This window comes from Helianthus annuus, chromosome 4 (genome assembly GCF_002127325.2).
Source record: "Helianthus annuus cultivar XRQ/B chromosome 4, HanXRQr2.0-SUNRISE, whole genome shotgun sequence".
NCBI lineage: Eukaryota > Viridiplantae > Streptophyta > Magnoliopsida > Asterales > Asteraceae > Helianthus > Helianthus annuus.
The window spans coordinates 168475163-168482116 of record NC_035436.2 but is presented as its reverse complement, the minus strand read 5'-3'; the positions used below and the strand labels follow the sequence as shown (position 1 = coordinate 168482116).

Genomic DNA, 6954 nt, shown 5'->3' with positions numbered 1-6954 from the left:
GCCGAAGGAGCATTTTGTCGGGTTTAACTTTAAGTTTACGCTTCATAAGGAATCGAATGTGCGCTGGATATTGTTGAGCATTGTCTCTTCCTCATGGCTCATGATGATGAGGTCATCCATGTATACTTCGACAGTTTTGCCAATATCCTCGCTAAAAATTGTGTCCATTAGGCGTTGATACGTTGCACCTGCGTTGCGCAACCCAAACGGCATTTTTATGTAGCAGTATATGCCTTTATCTGTGCGGAATGCGGTTTTTTCTTCGTCCTCTTCTTTCATCTGGACCTGGTGATAACCCTTATAACAGTCGAGAAAGCATTTCCATCTGAATGATGCTAAAGAATCTACTTTCTTGTCTATCTCTGGGAGCACGTAGCAGTCTCTAGGGCATGCTTTGTTGAGGTCTTTGAAGTCGACACACATTCTCCACCTGCCGTTATGTTTTTGTACCATGTCTGGATTGGCAACCCATGTATGGTATTTTACTTTGCGCAAGATCCCCGCATTGAGTAACTCTGTTACTTGCTCGTCCATCGCTTTTGCTTTTTCTTCACTGAAGCTGCGCCTCCCCTGAACAACCGGGTCGACTGATGGTTTGATGTTTAAACAATGTTGCGCGATGTCGCGTGGAACTCCTGTCATGTCTGCTGGACACCAGGCGAATATATCTTTGTTGTTAGACAACAACCTTTTCAGCTGTATTCGTATTGTTGGTGACATGGCTTGTCCTAGCAGAATGGTTTGCTCTGGGTATTCGTCATTCAGAACCCATTTCTCTGGTTCGTTTGGTGCTGAAGTTTTGACTGCCTTTGCTGGTGGTTCATCATCTACGGACATGACTTCTTTGCTTGAATAGAGAATTGCGACTCCGGTTTCTGTCGGAAATCCACAAGCTGCGTGTGGAATGGAAGTGATCATGCTGAATTCTCTTTGTGACCTTCTCCCGAGTAAAATGTCATGTCGTGATGTTGCTGGTATGACCATGAAATTTACTGTAACTGTTCGTGAGTGTTTGCCATCTGATAAGGTCACCGGGAAAACGATTTGCCCTAACGGGAAAACAACTTCATTACAGAATCCGGTGAGGGGAAAATCGACCGGTTCTAAACGTGCTTTATCTTCCGGATCAAGCTGCTTAAAGCACTGTTCATATATGATGTCCATCGAGCTACCTGGATCTATGAACATATAGTCCGTTCGGTAATGACCAAAAATACCAGTGATAATCACTGGTCGTTCTTCCTGAGGGCCCCCAGGAACAACAGGGAACACGACTTGCTGTTCTCTCCAGTGTTGATCATAGCTTCAGTTATTTGATCTTCGTGACGGTCCTCCTTGAACCATGTGTATTTGTTTCTGATGACTGCTATCTTTGTACTGGCTGGATTGGACGTTTCCCCAAGGTGGGGCTACTAGGTCCAATTCTGTAGTGTTGATTCTTTCTCCAGATCTGATGTTTTGGGAGTCAGATCTCATGATTGCGTTTAAAGTAGTTTGGCATCTGCTAACACCATGTTCTGGGAATCCTTTTATTTGGAAATTATTTCCGACGTTTGGTCGAGGACCAGGCTGTCGGTGAGAAGATGAATTTTCTGCCATGTGCAAAAACAGAAAAATGAGATGAAACTGAATCGAAGCGAGATAGAAACTAGAAAAACTGAGAAAACGGTGGGCGCCAATGAAGAAACACTAGATAAATGGTCGGAACCGAGATATCTAGGGGGTTTGAATCCGCATAAAAGGTTAGTTCTCTCTCAATTGATTCAGTTGCAGCCGAGTTCCTTCTCCGGTGATTCTGCAAAACAGAGCACCGTTAGCCTCGTCAAGGGGAGAAGAGGGTTCTCTCCTTGACCCGACTCCGGTTTGAGAATAAGTATTGGTAACGGAGAAGATAAGTATTTGAGTAGTGAAAATGTGTTCTGAGTTTATACCTGAAGAGTTCTCCTATTTATAACCGGGAGTTTAGGAGGGAAAATCTGTTATTGAAAAGATGACGGAAGATGCTAACGCCGTAGCGGTTATTTTTTCCTTCCGTTAAGTCCTTTTAATCCTTGTTAAGTTGCTTTGATCCTGATGTGAATGCACACGGATCGTGACTTGATCTATGGTTGGGGAATTGCCACGTGGAAAGTAGTTTAAATGGAGATCATTCTCCAATTACATGCTATCGTTGTGATTTCAGGACGTTTGTGATAATGACACGTGTCCAGACGGTTATAACCGTCTGAGTGGTGCACGATCGTATTCCTTCTAGAAGATTACTGCTGTAATCTGGTGTGACACCTTTACGATGTGCATACAGCTGCATAAATCCCAAGTCTGGGTAAAATGGTATCCAAGTTTTAGATATTTGGGCGGAAGTATTGTTCTTAGGGTTTTTAACCCTTTGCCAATGGAAAGCGTCGCAAGGATTTTATGCTTTCCTTTAGGCGCGCGACTATCGCTTGTTGATCTCTTTCTTCCTTTTGTAAGACCAATGCGCGGCCGCGCAAGGTTGAAGGGTTGAAAGGCCAGTTGGTGGTATGGTCCCATATCCTTTTTATGAGGTTTTTGGGACCTTACCCCTTCACCTGCGTTTTTTTACGACCCGTTTTACGCCCCGTTTTTTCACGCCATTTTTGCGACCGTGTTTTTACGCGCTGTTTTTTATGCCCGGTTTTACGCGCCGTTTTATACCGCGCCTTTTTTACGTCCCGTTTTTATGCCCCGTATTCACGCCCCTTATTTACGCGCCGTTTTATCAACCGGTTTTTAAGAGCCATTTTTTGCGCCCCGTTGTCACGCGTCGTTTTTTTGTGCGTCGTTTTTTGCGCCCCATTTCTTACACATGCGTTTTTAAACTTTTTTTTACGGTTTTAAACTTTTTCTTTTACGAAAACTTTTTTTTACGGTTTAAATTTTTTTTTTTTACGAAAACTTTTTTGACGTTTTACGTTTTACAATTTACATAACACAATGTTTTACGTGTTACATAATAAGGTTTTACGTTTTTCGTTTTACAATTTACATAAAAAAATTTACGTTTTACAATTGACATAAAAAAGTTTTACGTTTTACATAGAAGTTTACGTTTTACGTTTTACGTTTAAAGTTTACGTTTTATGTTGTACGTTCTACAGGTTACATAATTTTTTTTTACGTTTTACGTTAAAAAGTTTTTACGTAAAAAAGTTTTACGTTTTACGTTAAAAAGTTTTTACATAAAAGTTTTCGTTTTACGTTAAAAAGTTTGCATTTTACGTTAAAAAGTTTACACTTTACGTTTTACGTTTTATGTTTTACGTAAAAAAGTTTACGTTTTACGTTTTAAGTTTACGTTTTACGTTAAAAAGTTTTTACATAAAAGTTTACGTTTTACGTAAAATTTTTATAGTTTTACGTTAAAATTTTTACGTTTTACTTTTTAAGTTTACGTATAACGAATTTTTCGAAAATCGGGCAGAGTTTCCTTTGTTTTTGGACAATCCCGACAACTAAGTGTCGATTTATTTTTTTTAAATACAACAATAAACCAATCACAATTAATAATATATATAGTTTTCGTCGAAATGTCAAAACATAACAAATTTCTAACCAGTCGGTTCGAGCTCAGGTCGCGTATAACTAAAAATCTATAACTATATAAACAAGATTTTCGCATTGTTTAAATTGTTACCGGGTCTGGTTTCGACCGTGGTTGACTGCTGTTGACCGGCAGTTTGACCCTTGACTTTTGTTGACTAGCTTTGACCAGTTGACTGACTTTGACGTTCGTTGACCGAGCCTTTGACTGCCGTTGACTGAGTTGACCCGATATCAAACCGAGTTGACCGGGTTTGACTAGTTGACCCAAATTGTCACAAACCACAATTTGACCCGTCGAACCACACCCGAACCGCGGCTGACCAGCTTTGACCGTGACCCGAAACCGAGCTGAAAACCCGAAAAAATCTGAAGTGAACTCGAACCTAACCCGAACCAAAACTCGAACCACATCAGAATCTGAGCACGAAATCTAAGCCAACTTTGAACCAAACACACTTACCTCTACGGCAGTCGTCGCCGGTGCAGCTCCGGCGCCGGCCGGCTGCCGTTGTCACCATCAACATCGGAGTCTGACCTTAAACCCGAGCGTAAACCCGAGCTTCTGACCTTAAACCAAACCCTAAATCATCGGAGTCTGACCTTAAACCCGAGCTTCTAGTGTACATCTCCACCAATCCGTCATTAACAAAACACCACCGCCATCATCAGACGGCGAACAACACCACCACTAACCCGATATCACCATCATTCCGCAACTCCAATCTTGAACCTCAACCACCACCGAAGCGCCGCTGCCGCCGGCGTCCACACACGTCGTCGCGTATCGTGGTCCCCGCCACCTCTCTGTTTTGCACCGTCACAGCCTCCCCGCTGCTGCTAACAAAGGTGAGTTCTACACCAAACCACTTCAACCCACCAACAAAATTCAATAAAGATGAAAGCTTCAACCCACCAACAAAATTCAACAAAGATGAAAGCTTTGTTCTGGGTTTTGTCTAAAATCTGAAGTGAATTGAAGAAAAAGGGGGATGTTTGATGAACAAGAATGAGATGAGATCTGTGTTTTGAATATGGATAGGAAGAGAGAGATAGACCAGCTTTTAAAAGAGAGATGAGAGATATATAAAGACTTTAAATGAAGAGAGAGAGATAGATTTGACATTTGGGGTAAATGACCAAAACATCCTTTAGGTTGGCATAATCTGATTGGTTGAGAGTGGTTCTTATGGTTCTTACAACTGGGAGTGGTTTTCATTTTAGCGGCTCCCTATATATATATATATATATATATATATATATATATATATATATATATATATATATATATATATATATATAGGGAGATGATCATGAGAAAAACTACATCTAAATGAGAAAACTAGAAAACTAACTAAAAAAAACCTAAAAAAAAGCCAAAAAACATACAATTTTTTATAAAAAAATCGCTACTTTTTATATATAAAAAAAATCTTCAACTTTTTTTGTTGTACTGCACATGTGCATTATATGTGATTATATGTGTACTACACATGTGCACTATATCCGTAATAGTGCACATGTGTAATACAACAAAAAAAAATTTTAATTTTTTTTTTGAAAATTTTTTTCCAAGTATAAAAACTAGCGATTTTTTATAAAAAATGTAAAAAAAAAAATTTGGTATGTTTTTTAGGCTTTTTTAGTTAGTTTTTTGGTTTTCTCATTTAAACTAGTTTTCTCATGATCCATCCCCTATATATATATATGTGTGTGTGTGTGTGATAAGGATTCATTAGAAACCACCCTTTATTGCGAGAACCGCGAGAACGTATTTGAAAAAAACCAAAAATACCTAAAAAAATCTTAAAAACACACATTTTTTTTAATAAAAATCGCTACTTTTCGTCAATAAAAAAATTAATTTTTTTTGGAAACTAAAACTAACGATTTTTATTAATAAATATTAAAAAAAATTGTGTGTTTTTTTAGATTTTTTTAAGTTTTTTTGGGGGTTTAGCATTATAGTTTACTTTTTAGCATTTACGTTTGTGCAAAAAAAAATTTGGCCCACCTCGCACAGGAAAAAAAGTTCTCATGATTCTCAAACTCGTGATGGTTCTCATTTGAACCGAGCTATATATTTATATAGTTTTAATTTTTAAGATGTTAAAATGCCAACACAAATTTTACTTATTAAAAAACTAATATTCTTTATACCATTTGTAGGGTAAATTACATTTTTTGTTCTTTATGTTTGTATCGAATTACAATAGATACCCTTTAACTTCAATAATTACAGCTACAATCCTTTATTTGGAAAACCAATTACACCATACGTCCTTTGGCCCTAACAACGTTAAAATTTTCAGTTAAATATGACTTGTGCCTTGCACATGAGGGTAGATTGGTAATTTTACTCATTAATTATTTATATAAATTCACAAATAATCCGAGTAAGTAAGATTACCGCTGCCCACCACCACTCCTGCAACACACATGATCAAAGTTACCAATCTACCCTCATGATAAGTAACACAAATATTCAGCAACAATAAAAATACACAAAAATCACAAAGCGGAGGATCAATCACAAACATGCGTATGAAAACCAAGGATTTTGGTAAATACCCATGTTATTGAGCATTAATTTCTTAACAGAATTACACTTTCCACATACACAAGCTAACAGACACCAAACAAATTTAACAATCCTTTAAAAAAATACAAAAAAGACAATATAATCTAATTTCACCAAGAACTCGGAGAAAAATGAAGCTCATGTACCTGCATATCGATCTATCTCTAAATTTATACAGGTCCTAACTTTGATTTTGTGTATTACCACTGTATCCTCGATTTTGTGTATTACCTTCGTATCCTCCACCACCATCGCCTCCACCACGGTTTTCGCCGTAAGATCCGCCTCCACCACCACTGTCTTCATAACTGCCACCACTGCTTCCATATCCACCACCGTAGGCACCGCCAGCAGATCCATATCCGTCGTAACCGTAAGCAGACATTTTTAGAGTTATGTTGTGGTTTGTTTTAAAGAGTGGTGGTGACCGACGGCAAGAATGGTGGTGGTGAGAAGATTAGGTTTACAAGGGTTTTAGAGAGAGAGTGAGAGAGAGTTGAGGGTGTGAATATGTGAGTGTTTGGTTTATTTGTGAATTTGTATAAATGATTAATGAGGAAATTATCAATCTACCCTCATGTGCAAGGCACGTGTCATATTTAACTGAAAATTTTAACCTTGTTAGGGCTAAAGGATGTATGGTGTAATGGGTTTTCTAAATAAAGGATTGTGACTGTAATTATTGAAGTTAAATGATATCCATTGCAATTTGATATAAACATAAAAAACGAGAAATGGAATTTACCCCCATTTATATCTCTACGGAGTAAGAGCTAGTAAGGAATTGATATCATGAATTTATATCTATCATC

General features: G+C 38.0%; 1 long non-coding RNA gene across 1 annotated transcript; it reads right to left on the bottom strand.

Annotated features, from left to right (window-relative positions):
• Positions 1–5694: 5694 nt before the first annotated feature.
• LOC110933904 lies at positions 5695–6667 on the bottom strand. Its single transcript, XR_004890476.1, has 2 exons — positions 6374–6667; positions 5695–5989 (listed from the first exon to the last, which is right to left on the bottom strand). It is a non-coding gene; the product is annotated as an uncharacterized LOC110933904 (long non-coding RNA).
• Between the last annotated feature and the right edge of the window lie 287 nt (positions 6668–6954).